At 37.3% G+C, this 15,435-nt stretch overlaps 1 protein-coding gene across 15 annotated transcripts in view; it reads left to right on the forward strand.

Annotated features, from left to right (window-relative positions):
• Positions 1-15,435, forward strand: part of LOC145261115 (uncharacterized) — a 535,668-nt gene that overhangs the window by 496,773 nt on the left and 23,460 nt on the right. The gene's annotated exons all lie outside the window — the stretch shown is intronic.

Raw genomic sequence — 15,435 nt, forward strand, 5'->3', positions numbered from 1 at the left:
CACGGGGTGTTCCCAGTCTATAGTTAGTGCACATCACTGTCAGATGTGGCAGGAGCAACCAGTCAGCATTATGACCATCAATGGCTTATCCCAAGCATGTTGTGGTAAAGGGACAGTCACGATCTGTGGCCTCGGTTTTTATGAAAGAATTAGGGGTGGGAAAAGGATGCCATAGAGGCCACAACCAAGAATACATGAAATGAATAACGTTGGAAGTGTGTAGATTCTGACTCCATATAATTAAAGACGAATATTGAAGGTTGAGAACCGACTTTGTTTACTACCAATAATTTGTATTAGGAGAGGCAAAGTGTTCGTAGAATGGAATGTGATTTAACAAAGGAGATGAATGTTCATAAAATGTTTGTAGGTATGTATGAATTGACAAGGAATGAATGTTCATAAAATGTAACTTATCTTTTGGACAATTGAGAGGGTTAGGGTAGGCCGGTCATCCCGCTGTCGGTGATGCGTGTCCTGGCTTGTAACTGGAAAGTGAGTGACTTTTTCATCAGCAGCTAGCAGCCCGGCGTCTTCGTCTTCCTTTTCCTCCTATCTTCTTTGGTTTGTATGAATAGGCAGTTTAGAATTGAAGGCGTTTGGCCCATAACATGAGAGCATAGTCGGCTTCAGTTCACTGGTGACTTATTTCTTTTTCTTCTTCATCTCTTTAGGTTGGGTGGGAGAATCCATGTGTGCGTTCACTGATGCAGCAGGGTGAATCTCCTTGTTTCACTTGGTTCCCTAAAAACCCTCGTTTTATAGTTGCAAACTGGCTCCCAGTGACTGTGATATTTGAGGTGTTTATTTTAGGCGCGGAGCTCTGCCATTGGTCGATAATTATTTTGTGGTTATTTTATATTTTTTTTCCCAAGCGGAAGCGATGCGTGGAGCCATGTGCAAAAGACGATTTTTCATTTTGTCTCTCATGGTGGATGCGTTAACATCCGGTTCACTGCTAATTCTCATCATGTTCCCACAGATCTGTACTGGAGGTGTAATGCTTGGAGAAGTCTGTGCAACCATGTCTATTGAAGAAAAGGACTTCTGTGCTATGTTTGATGACAACGAAAGGGCGTGGACTGCAAAGTGGAAATGGACTATGAGCCAGGCACCAGATCGGCTGTGTAAGACAATTCCAGAGTATGCAGTTTCCACGAACAATAGGGCCACATATGAAGAAGAACTTCAGATGTGGATTGATAACGGATGGTTAATACCATACCCACAGGAACGTCTGGGATCACCCAAAGGATTAATTCCACTCCTGGCTGTTGAACAACCTTCTGAAGACAAAATTTGACCCATAATGGATTACCGAGAATTAAATCAACATGTTGATGCTTTCACTGGAAACGCAGATGTGTGCGCTGCTAAACTAAGAGAGTGGTGTCAGAAAGGGAGTAATGTAGCACTGCTGGATTTGAAGAGAGCCTACCTGCAGATATATGTCCATGAGTCATTATGGCCATTTCAGACAGTGATAATCAAGGGAAAACGATATTGTTTGACACGTTTAGGTTTTGGCCTAAACGTAGCACCCTTAATACTGACAACTATTATTAAAACTGTTTTGTTGCAGGATGAGACCACAGCAAAAGCTGTTTTAGCTTACATTGACAACATCTACGTTAATGAGGATATAATGTCTACAGATGCAGTTTGAATCATTTGAGTTAATAAGCTTAAAGAATGGGGTGCCCGTGTTAGGCTTAGAGGTCTGGGAGGAGGGCAATACTTTGCGATGGAAGCGAGGGAGTGCGATTCCAGAGTTACCCAGTGTATTGACAAGGCGCATTGTGTTTTCTATTTGCGGTAAATTAGTAGGACATCTACCTGTCTGTGGATGGCTCCGATCAGCAACAAGAGTATTAAAAAGACGAGTAACTACAGTAACCAAAGGATGGGACGGCATGGTGGATGAAGATTCTCTCCAGCAAATGATAGCTGACACGTTGTCCAGAGTATATAGGAACGACTCTGCACAGAAACGAACTGAATGCATGGGTTGACACAAGTTCACTGGCTACAGGTGTCGTGTTGGAACAATTAGGTTCTGTTGTGGAAGATGCATGCTGGCTTCATCCGAAAAATGATGCCCAGCATATAAATTTAGCAGAACTTGATGCCACGTTAAAAGGGCTTAATCTTGCATTGCAATGGCAGGCTAAGATTGTGCATCTCCACACTGACTCATTGTGTGTTTACCACTGGTTGACTGACACCTTCCTAGAAAGGCTTGAGTTAAGACTAGAGCTGCAAGTGAGATGTTAGGACAAAGGAAACTGGCAATAATAAAGCATCTAATTGACGAATACAGCTTGCAGGTGGACATTACCTTGGTTTTGCCGATGCAGTATTTGGCTGATAGCTTGACTCGAGTACCAAAGAGGTGGATTGATGTACTGAGGCAGGGATCTGATCTTCCATAACAGACATGCGCGGCCGTAACAGATCAATTAACACCTGACCAGATCCGTACAATACATCAGCAGAGTGGACATTCCGGAATTCGGAGGACAACATATTTTGTCCAAAGAATGTGTCCTGCAACTACAAGAGCATCGATCAAGGCAGCTATACGCTCGTTCGAAGAGTGTCAGCAAATTGATCCGGCACTGTCCCAATGGCAAAAAGGGAAGCTTGAGGTGGAGGACAACTGGTATTGAGTAAGAATGGATGTAACACATTATGAGGGCAAGCATTTTTTGACCTTGAGAGATTGTGGCCCGACACGTTTCACGATATGGCGCCTGTTGACACGACAGGATGCATCTAGCATTATATGATAGTTGAGAGCTGTCTTTTTTTAATGTGGTGCCCCACTTGAAATTCTGACTGAAAACGCCACTACGTTTCGATGTCAAATATTTCAGAAATTCACGCAGGAATGGGGGATTAGAATGTGTTACCAATGTGCATATTTTCCCGAAGGTAACAGTATAGCGGAGCAGTGTCAATGCACCATCAAAAGAATTGCGGCCAGGACACAGTGTTCTATTTCAGAAGCTGTGTACTGGTATAATGTGACACCAAAGGACGATGCAACACCAGAAACTGCACCAGCTAATGGGATTTACCGCTATGAACAGCGTGTAAAAGGAATTGATGTCATACCATTAGTGGTTAGCGTTGTCAATACACCATATCAAGTGGGAGACCGTGTTTGGGTAAAACCCCTGAATGCTGGGTGCACTGTAAAATTTTGCAAAGGAAAATTAGACAAAATCATAAGTCCTCAGACCATGTTGATTAATGGTGTACCATGTCATGTAAAAGATATCCACCCCTGTTATACCTCTTCTGATTCTGAGGACGATGAGGAAGATCACATACAGTTCAGGGATTATCCTGATCGCCTACTGCCCCTTCAGGTGAGCATAGAAATACTACCTACAGAACCAGATGAGGGAATGATGGAACATACTGATGGCAATAGTGATGAGAAAGATGGACACAAGGAAGTAATGCCACCAATCTCCAAGAAAGACAAATACTGCCCTCCGTGATTGTGAAACACTGCCTATAGCTCCACGAAAGGGGATGATGAAACATACTGAGGATGATGGAACCGAGGAAGTGATGCCTCCAATTCTTGGAAGGAGTACTCGACGAAGATGGATACTGCCCCCCTGCCCTAATTGTGAAACACCGCATAGAGAACCATGAGAAGGGATAATGGAACAGACTGGTGGCAATAACAGTGGCAATGAGGAAGATGGTAATGAGGAAATGCTACCACCGATTCTTCGAAGAAGTACCCGACAAAGATGACTGCCCCCCTGCTCTGTTTGTGATCATGAGATCAGGGGAGGAGTGTAGGGAAACGCGTGACTTACCTAACTAGCATGTGTGCATAATCCAACGGGTCGGTCATGGAATGCAATAAATGAAGAAGAAAAAAAACAAAAATGGCTGCCTTATCTCTTTATATGCCTGCAATGTTGCCACCTGATATGCAGATGAGATGCTCCTGGTTGAAGATAAAAGAGGGTTGATTTTTCAGAGAGGATGTTCATCTTGAAGTTGGATTTTGAAGAAGTAAGTTCAATCAGCAGAAGTGCGTTTGCAGTTGAGAGAAGGTGCGTTACGTATACAGAAGTTTGGAAGTTGGAAGTTTGGACAACAGTGTCAAACTTAACCAAGAAATTGTTGATGTGAAGGGCAGAAGAAATAACACTCGAGTTATTTAATTATAGACAGAAGTACAAAAATGTTTTCCTTCTTTTTAGGATCCCCTTAAACGCTTCACAATTACTTTTGTATTTTGAGGATCTTAATAGTAAATCTTGTCAGCCATATTAATCTATTTATGTTATAGATTTAAGTGGTTAACACCTATTTACTATATCATAATAATTTGAAATTAGCACAAAGTAATTCTGACTTGAATTAAAGGCAAAAGTCTAATATTTTCATTTCATTTCTGCTCCTAACTCAAGGAAACCATTAATGTTCACATGCTTGCTTTTTTCGCTTTTTGCCCAAATCTTGGATAAAATCTATTGTTGGTTCTGAATTATATTTCTTTTCATAAAGTAAAAATATACTTTGTTCTTTGTCGTATTTTAAAATGAACTTTATTCAAAAATGTTCTTGATGCAAACTATTTTGTAGACAATTTTTATTACCAATGAGTAATTTTTGATTTTTAAATTTGTGTAAAAAGAATGCTCTTTGACATTGAGAGTGAGAAGAAATTAAAATCTTAAAATATACACCTAGTTTCATGGCTAGTGAAATGAGGAAATTATTGAAATATTACTTAAATGAAATTTGAAAGAGAACAATAAGATTTGATAAAAAAAATGCACAAAACCGTAATGTCATAGATTTAGCTTACAAGATTGAAATCAAAGATAAAATAGAACAAAGCCAAAAATATTTATAAACACTGGAGTTAAATTATTAATAATAAACCTTGGCATTCTTCATTATTTATGGTATCTCTCAATATGATCAGTAGTCAGTAGGCAAATCTGATTTGACACTAAACTAGCTTTAAGAACTGAACCATAATATTCAACACTGGCCTATAACACATCACACAATCACCTGACGTATAGATGATACCATTATTAAAATAAAAGTTTATAATGTTTGAACCTTCAAATGTCACATGTAAAAATTTAACCCCAATCTAATTAGTTTCCAAATTTTCATATAAATTTTTAAAAATAATGGATAAATTTAAATTTTGTATTGATTTCTTATAGGAAAAGTACTGTTTATCAAAGAAACAATAGTTAAAAAGTTGCATGCTGATTTTAAATGCACTTGTAATGAAATGTTTTTGAACAGTGAGGTCACTCAAATTTGAGAGTTGTTCCAATAAACAAAAAGTTCACAAACTTGTTTGGACTGATCATAAAACAAAGTTTTGTGAGATAATAAGAACGTTGATTATTTAAAATGCTGATGATTTAGAATCAAGAAAGTTTTGCGTATCTAAATTGTTTCAATGTTGATTATAATATAATCGTTATTGTATTGATGCGAAATAATTTGGAAGTTATTGTATCATTACTTTTAGTGAGTGGTTATTTTATGTAAGCAAACACTCCACACCGATGTATAAAAAGGTATTAATATAATTGTATTTATTCATGAACTGTTAAGGTTTTAAAGATAGATTCCTATATTCATATATATACAATGTACTTGGATAGGTATGTGTCATATCACTCAAAGAGGACACCATAATATTGTGGTGTCTGTTTTTTAGATTTCAAAACCTCGACTTCAAACTTTTTTCTTTCAACTCAGGAATTAAATTTTTTCCCCCAATCCTATTTTACTAATTTTGGCGTATTATTTTTTTACAGATTTGGCATAATCTTCTGTTAAAAATCTAGTAGGCATTGTTACTGTTGCAACTAATAATTTTTCTGAGTACATGACAAGTCTTTTTTGTTTTTTAAATGAGCAGGTCTTATGAATAGGAATCTGCACAGTACTTTGGCTTGGTATAAGCAAACAATTAAACAGTTGTAAAATATAAATTAAAATTATTTAATTTTCGTTAGTAAAAAAGAAACTCATAAATGAACAAAAATGTCAGAACTTCATATGCTAATTCAAAGCAGTATTTTGAACTAAAAATCTATTAAAAATATGTATGATGGCAATGTGGATAATATCTTATTGATTTGTGTGATTTGCTCTTATTTGAGAACAAATAAACATGAGATGATTTAGTGCCATCAGCTATGCTGCAGGGTTAATGAATTGGAGATGGTTACACATATATTTCATCAGTGAGTGATTTAGCTTAGCGAGAACCATCATTTAAACATAGTTATGTTTAAGCATAAGAAAAAGAATGTTTTCCCTTTCATATGCATGGCATTAGAGTCACATAAATACTTGTTCACCTTACATCTTCATATGTAAGAGTAATACAATATTACTTATTGTTATATTTTATATTAAGTGGAACAATATTGATAACAATAAACACAAGGTATATTTTACTAGCTGTTTTTATTTACCGTCCAAAAGAGTTAATGAACTTGATCCAAGGGAGGCAACTCTTAAAAACATAAGAGCTCTCTATCTTGTGACATTTCTCTGTCAAGCAAAATTGTCATTTATTTTTTATTTATATATAATAAAGTCTTTATATTTTGTTAGGAGCTTTCTTGTTCTCACAGTTGGTTTGGTGATGTTGGTAGTTCTTGTATTTACCATTCACTTGACAAAGCAGAGGAGGATAGAGCTGTTGCTCTAGATATATCTAAATATCTAAGGCTTTTGACAGGGTATGGCATGAAGGTCTTCTCAGGAAAATCAGATCATACGATATCACTGGAAGAATACTTAACATGATTAAATCCTTCTTAGATAAGAGAAAAATCCAGATTGTCCTTGATGGTCGTACATCTAAACAATATAGTATAAATGCGGGAGTGCCTCAGGGGTCTAACCTTGGACCTCTATTATTCCTATTATTCATAAATGACCTCCCTGACAAAAGTGCCTGTGAGATGGGTATATTTTCTGGTGACACCATGCTCTATAACAGACATGACAGGAAAACAAATGAACACATATCTAAAGAAATGGCAGAAACACTAGAGGACGACCTCCAATCTGTAGTGGAATGGGGACAAAAATGGATGGTCACATTCAATGCTGCCAAGACTAAGCTTGTTTCCTTCAATAACTACAAGAAACCTTCTCTACCACCAATAGCAATGGCCAAAGACTCTTTATCTGAAAGTACATCTTTTAAACTCCTCGGCCTAACTTTCACAGGAAACATGAGTTGGAACAATTACATTGAGAGCATTGCTGAGACCGCTGCGAAAAAGATAGGTTTTCTCTACCGTGCTAGAAAGCTACTAACGCCCGAAAGTATCCTCTATAAGTCCACCATTCGCCTATGTATGGAGTATTGTTGTCATATTTGGGCTGGTGTATCTGATACTAGTCTCTCACTCCTAGACAAGGTTCCAAAGAGGGCCACCAACCTGATAGGTCCTGAACTGTCATCTAAGCTTCAGCTTCTGTCCCATCGACAAAATGTAGCATCCCTCTTCCTGTTCTACAAGTATTTTAACGGTGAATGCTCTGGCAAACTGCAAGCACTTGTACCCCCTCGACGTAAACACTCCCAACAAACCCAACAAGCAGCAAAATCCCACCCCTTCACAGTAGAGATCCCTAGATGTAAGAGAGCCTTCTACTCCAGTAGTTTCTTCCCCAGAACTGCTAGACTTTGGAATTCCCTTCCGGGTTCCTGCTTTCCAAACTGCAGAAGTTCAAGTTTAGCATGAACTGATATCTTGCTGCCCAACTCCCTACATAGTAGCCCAGTAGCTTATGTCCCTGATAGTAGCCCCCTACATCAAAGTGGCAATGTGCTTTGTTTGGGGTGAAAATGTAATAAAAAAAATAAAAAAGAAAAGGTTGTGTCTGCAGTTGTAAGAGCTGGACGTGTTGTATTGGTGTTGCTTATTTTTGTTAAAGTCTGTTGGAACAGTGATGTTGACTTATCCTGTTCAATCCCCTGGGTTCGTAGATTGAAAGTGACCCTTCTTGGTGGTCTGAAAGTGCCTTCTGTTGTATCTTAATAGTTTTCCATCAGTGTGCATTTTGACAATATAGCTATGTGGTTCAGTGCATTTCTTTACCACCATCGCTGGCTGCCATGTGTCATTTTCCTTGCTCCCTGTCATCGAGGTCTTTTGCATTTCTGTTGAAATATTTTTGTTGCTTCCTACTTTTAATGCTCATCCACTCACAGATTTGGTTGTCTTTTACTGTGTTTGTATCCAACAATTCCTGTTGTATAGGATCTCAGCTGGTGGTGGCAAGTGATTATCAAGTACAGTTGCTCTTAAGCATAGGAGAGCTTTTCGTAGTCCATCTTTGAGTGTTTCGCATTTTTAAATGTGTTTTTTATTGTTTGAACCATTCGTTCAATGAATCCATTTGAATGTGGATATCTCGGGCTGGATGTGATATGCATGAATTCCCATTCCATCAAGAAATTGTGGAACTCATTTGATGTGAAATACTTGGCATTGTCTGTGTATAAGTGTTTTGGTATCCCGTGAATAGCGAAAATTGCTTCCAAGTATTCGATACAGTGTGTCACCGATCAATACAGTAAAATGGCATTCATAAACACAATGAAGAGTGCTACATCGTGTTTATGAATGGCATTTTACTGTATTGATCGGTGACAAGTAAAATTTGTTGACCATTAAACTGAAAGATATCAGTTGCAATATTCTGGAATGGCCTAGTTGAGTGTTCTGTAATGATCATAGTTTCTTTGGTATTCTTTCTTTGGTATTCACTGAATATTTCACATGGCTTTACCATCATTTCTATGTCTTTGTTTAGTCATCTTCAATAAACATATTTCTTACTTTTAGCTGACATTTTTCTATCCCTTGTTGTGCATCATGAATTCTTTTAAGGACTGTGTTTTGCATACTTTTTGGTATGACTATAGTCACTAATTCATCTTGTACTGATAGACAGTCTTTCATTGACTAGTAATTTCTTATAAGTTTGAGTGTATCTTTTACATCCGCTGAACATCCATTTGTTTTAGCATTTTCAATTCTTCATCTTCTGTAATTTCTTGTAATTCTAACTGTTTCTTACTCTCATGTTGACATGTTAAGACAAGTCCAATTTTTTCACCTTGTGTTGGCTGTGTTCTCGACAAATAATCTACTATTCTTATCTCTTTACCTGGTTTATATATGATCTTAGCATAACCTTAGTTTATAACCTTAATAGCAGTCTTGATGGTGCTTGTGCAATGTTTTTATTTTGTATATTTTCTAGTGGTTTGTGACCTGATTTTATTTGGAATTCTTTTCTGTGTACATATGTATGAAATCCTTCACAACCAAACATCACTGCAAGTAGTTCTCTTTCAATGTTTGCATATCGTGATTCGATATCAGTCAAGCTTTTGCTAGCAAATGCAACAATTTTGTCATTGATTAATGTTGCACATAATCCTAACATGCTTGCATCTGCCTGAATTGTTGTTTTTGCATTCAGTTTGAAGTAAGCTCTTTATTAAAAACAAGACCATACCTTCAGGTTGTATCTATTTTCTTTCTCAATTTTCTATCATACTCTTCAACTGTTTGATGCAGATATCATCAGATATTCCAATGGCTCCATCACAATCGTTCAGTATTTGGTCCATTTTTTGTTGGAACATGTCCTGTGACAGCTTAAGACCGAACAGACATCTTAAATATCTATACCTACCAAATGGAGTAATTAAACGTGTGAGCAAACTCGATTCTTTGTCAAGATGTATGGCTCAATATGCATGTTTTGCATCAAGTTTTGTAAAATGTTTAAAGTTTATGGGAAATTTCTTCCAGAGTAGGAGTTTTGTGATGTGCTCTTTTAATGCATTTGTTTAGTGGTTTTGGGTCTAAGCATATTTGTAATGCACCACTTTTTAATGCTACATGCAATCGCATTCACCCAGTTTGTTCGCTCATTTACCTTTTTTTATCACACCAATGTCTTCTAATTTTGTTAGCTCTTTAATTCTTCTCTCATGTGTACAGGATATTGTCTTGGAGGTTGAATGACTGGTGTTGCATTCTCAGCAATATGTATTTTTGTTTACCTGGGAAGCTTCTGATACCTTGAAATCTGTCTGGGTATTCATTTGCCAGGTCCTCTATATTTTCTATTTTTCTTTTTACATCTGTTGTTATACTACAGTTGATTAGCACCAGACCCAACTGTAGACATGCTCTTAAATCAAATATTGTAGTATCATTTTCACAGATAAAAAATTTAGCTTTTGTAGTTGCTGAACTTTTATGTTTGATTTTTAATATTATTGAGCGATATTGCTGTATCTTGGTGCCGATTACTGCCTATAGAGTGGTTGTCTCCCTTTTTACGTTACTTGATATTTTTGGTTTCATAGTTGTTTGGGGGTATGTTTTTTTTTATAAATTCTGTACGGTATAATATTTCAATTTACCCCAGTGTCCACTTTCATTTTTATTTTGTGTTTTATTTTTTCTGAATCCTCATAATCTATAGTGCCAAATATTTCCTCTCTGTTGTTACCATTTTCTTTATTTATGGTCTATAGGTATAAGTCATCTTCTTCATCAGACGCGATTTCCGTTTTATAAGTGGCATTCACATTTTTCTTTTGAATATTCAGCTTTCTGAGTCTGTTGTGTGAAATTTGGTTCCTAGTTCCATGTGAGATACTTTGTCTCATTTTATTTGGACTATTTTCTCTATTTTGTCACATGTACATTTTCAGTAATTTTCAGAATGATTTCGTCCATGGCATCTTTTTTTTTTTTTTTACATAGGCATCACCACTTATCAAAGCCAAGAGGCCACTCAAGGATAAGGGTTAAAGAGTGTACAGTAGACATTGGACAATATAGTAATCATTAGTAATGAAAATTTGGTAAATTTGATAACTTATATAGAACGGCTCATCAAGAACTTATTTACGTTAGACTTGAACACAACGATATTGTAGTCAGCCGGAAAGCAGGAAAACGGAAGACAATTCCACAGGCGTGCAGTTCTAAGAAAGAAGCTTTGTTCATGGAATCTATGTTTAGGTTTAGGCACAGATAAAGAGTGGGGGGAATTATTGATAGTGTGTACAGCTAGACGAGTGTTTCTTGTGAAAGTTTGGCGAGGGGGGACCATAGATTGAAGCTCAGTTGAACACTTTCCATGAAAATAACGATACATCAGAGACAAACTCGCAACATCTCTTCTGTGAGATAGAGGTTGCAAGGAAGAGAAAAGGACATCTCCTACGAGGCTACAAAGTCTATTTTGAACTCTATCAAGGCAGGCCAAGTCCTTTCTAGCAGCTCCTGCCCAGATGTGGCAACAATATTCCATCCTTGGACGTACCTGGCTCTTATATAGATAGAGCAGTGAGATATTTACCGGATCGATAGAAAGATCCCACCATTTTTCCAGCGGCCTTGGCAACAGATTTGATGTACGTGTTCCATTTAAGATCAGGAGTAAAGGTCAAGCCCAGAAGCTTGTCAAAACTTGAGGCCTCCTGAAGACGAGAGCCATTCATTTCAATTGATGCCAGATGTGGATCAGAATGTTGATGATGAGAGAAGCTTGGTTTTAGATGCATTAAAAGTAACCAGCCACTCCTTACCCCATTGTACTACGTGCTCAAGATCAGAGGAGAGAGAATTGGAGAGAACTTGGTCGTTTACTGTCTTCTACATTCTTTGTTAAATGCATGTCAGCCTTCTTTTATTTTTCTGTGAATTTCCCCACATCTTGTGCATGGTTTGTGAACATCTTGTGCATGGTTCTTATCTCTTTGGTACATTCTGGTTTTTATTTCGTTTGCATCTTTGTAGCACAAGTTATTTGGGGTTGTAGCTTCGTATGCCCTTATGCATTTGATAGCTATCTTCAATGTGAGATTCGATTTACTAAGAAGATTTCTCTTCTCGTCTGAATATTTCAAACCTTTTATTTTTTTTATTTTTATTTTTTTTTTTTTTAATTTTTTTACAAAGGCATCACCACATTATCAAGGCCCAGAGGCCACTCAAGGATAAGGGTTAAAGAGTGTACAGTAGAAATCGGTCAATATAGTAATCATTAGTAATGAAAATTTGGTAAATTTAATAACTTATATGGAACGGCTCATCAAGAACTTATTTACTTTAGACTTGAACACAACCATATTGTAGTCAGCCGGAAAGCAGGAAAACGGAAGACAATTCCACAGGCGTGCAGTTCTAAGAAAGAAGCTTTGTTCATGGAATCTACGTTTAGGTTTAGGCACAGATAAAGAGTGGGGGAAATTATTGATAGTGTTTACAGCTAGACGAGTGTTTCTTGTGAAAGTTTGGCGAGGGGGGACCAAAGATTGAAGCTCAGTTGAACACTTTCCATGAAAATAACGATACATCAGAGACAAACTCGCAACATCTCTTCTGTGAGATAGAGGTTGCAAGGAGGAGAAAAGGACATCTCCTACGAGGCTACGAAGTCTATTTTGAACTCTATCAAGGCAGGACAAGTCCTTTCTAGCAGCTCCTGCCCAGATGTGGCAACAATATTCCATCCTTGGACGTACCTGGCTCTTATATAGGTAGAGAATAGCATCAGCAGTGAGATATCTACTGGATCGATAGAAAGATCCCACCATTTTTCCAGCGGCCTTGGCAACAGATTTGATATACGTGTTCCATTTAAGATCAGGAGTAATGGTCAAACCCAGAAGCTTGTCAAAACTTGAGGCCTCCTGAAGACGAGAGCCATTCATTTCAATTGATGACAAATGTGGATTAGAATGTTGATGATGTAAAGAGAGAAGCTTGGTTTTAGATGCATTAAAAGTAACCAGCCACTCCTTTCCCCATTGTACTACGTGCTCAAGATCAGAGGAGAGAGAATTGGAAAGAACTTGGTCGTTTACTGTCTTAGATGTGGTACCATAAATGGTAGTGTCGTCAGCATAAATGTCTACAAATGATGTAAGGATATGATTTGGAAGATCATTAATGTAGATCAGGAAAAGAGTTGGGCCCAGGATGGATCCCTGAGGGACACCGACATTAATACTGTGAGCTTCTGATTTTTGCCCCTCAACTACTACTCTTATGAACCTATCAGAAAGAAATGATTTAATAATTGAGAAGACTTTTCCAGCTATACCATAGCTAGCGATCTTATGAAGTAAACCTTTATGCCATACCGTATCAAAGGCTTTAGATATGTCAAGAGCAATTGCCCTAGAAAGATTGCCACAGTCGAGAGATTTGCTAATCCTATGCGATATAACTGTAAGCACATCTGCTGTAGATCTAGCAGAACGGAAACCATATTGAGTGTCACTAAGAAGGTTATTTTTGTTGAGATGTTTGATTACTTCTGTATTTAACACAGATTCTAGCAACTTACTCATGATGCACAGGAGACTTATTGGCCACTACTGAGAGGGGGATGAGCGATCACCTGAATTCTTAAATACAGGGCATACTGATGAGATTTTCCAGGGAGATGGGAAACTATTCTCCTTAAGACAACGTTTAAACAGTTTTGTAAGTATGGGTGCTAATTCAGGTTGAAGTTTTTTGAGTACTATAATTGGAATACCATCAGGGCCAGTTGCTTTACTCAAATCAAGGTTTTTGATTAGCTTGGCAACATCACGTACAGATATACGTATATCACATAGCGTGTTTTCTGATACAGGAGGAAATATTGGGGGTTGGCGGTCTTGGTCGCAAAGGGTAGAATTAGCTGCAAAGTTCTTGACAAAGAGTTTGGCTTTGTCTGATGCTGACGAGATTACCTCAGGTCCATTGATAATAGTTGGGATGGAGCACACGCTTCTGTTCAGGATTCTGTTTGCTATTTGCCAAAACTGGTGGGAACCAAGCCGCTGCTCAGCTACTTTGGACTTAACAGATTGAGCATACAACACTCTTGCGTTCCTTATTACTTTCTTACAATGGTTGCTGGCAGTCCTGAAAACGGCTTTATTTTCCATACATCTATTACGTTTGAAGCAGTGGAAAAAGTGATTTCTGTGCGCAATGGCAGCAGCACATTCTGGAGAGAACCATGGCTGGCTGTTAGGTTTTTTCTGAAACTTTTTAGAGGGTATGAAATGGTCAATACCTACAATTTTATTATAAACCTTTTATTATTTGTTCCAGGAGTCTTTCATCCTTGTTACAACCGAATTCACATCTATCTGCTTTCGTCTGCAGTTTAACTTAAAATTCGTCTATTGTTTCTTCATTCTTTTTTTTTTTTTTTTTTTTTTTTTACATAGTGATCACCACTTATCAAGGCCCGGAAGCCACTCAGGGATAAGGGTTATTGTAAGTACATCACGTTAGTGAGGAGATTTTATGAAGTGTTTAATTAGGGGGGCGGTTCATTAGGAATTTGTTAACATTAGACTTGAAGACATCCAAGTTGTAGTCCGGAGGGAAGCAGGCAGACGGAACAGAGTTCCACAGGCGTGCAGTTCTAAGAAAGAAGCTTTGCTCATGAAATCCGCGTTTTGATTTAGGCACAGATATAGAGTGGGGGAAATTTTTCACAGTGGATTCAGCTAGACGGGTGTTTTTCGTGAAAGATTGGCGAGGGGGGACCAGGGATTGGAGTTCAGACGAGCACCTGCCATGTTAGAATGAAGTAAATTCAACCCATTTTTTTAATCATTTGTTTTTCAAAACTTGAAACACGTTTTCGGAATTTTCTTTTTTGCTCGCTACTGAGATCTGCATTTTTTTATCACCTCTCGACCCTTTGATCCTGTGCTAATTTAAATATAGTAAGATTTTAATTTTTCCTCCACGTTGTTGATTATGAAATAGGATGACATAAAGTCAACCCATTCACTGAAGGCTTCATGTTTATTTTCATTCGCCCAGTATAACATCGGTAGGGGAATATTAGAGGTTAGCATTTTTAAAATTTTTTTTTTAGAGGGAAAATTTTTTTTTTTCGTTTGAAAATAAAAGTTAAACACTTTGTGATATATTTACATTCACTTTTTTTTCTTTGAAATCAGTCAGTTAGTCACCGCTCACTGCCACCATGTTGTATATCAATATTGTTTCACCCAATAATAATAATAATAATAATTTAACACTTAACAAGATAATTCAGCAAGTTGATTTGTATTAGGTACGAAATATACATCAACTGTGATATATCGAGTGGAGTTATTCATTTTTCTTCTTTCTACATTTGCTGTTTTTGTCTGTCATAGTTTTCCCTCTGGTGTTGGTTTGTTAAATTTTATGCTGAATATGTATACTTAGTTGGAAGCCATTGTTTTTAGTTTGATTCTTTATCACGTGTGTCATATGAACAACTTGATTATTATACATGCTAAAAAAATGTTGGAACACATATTTTAATTGTGTTTGTTGTGAATTAAGTAAATTTATT

Source organism: Euprymna scolopes, chromosome 37 (genome assembly GCF_053919585.1).
Source record: "Euprymna scolopes isolate OS-2025 chromosome 37, ASM5391958v1, whole genome shotgun sequence".
Lineage (NCBI taxonomy): Eukaryota > Metazoa > Mollusca > Cephalopoda > Sepiida > Sepiolidae > Euprymna > Euprymna scolopes.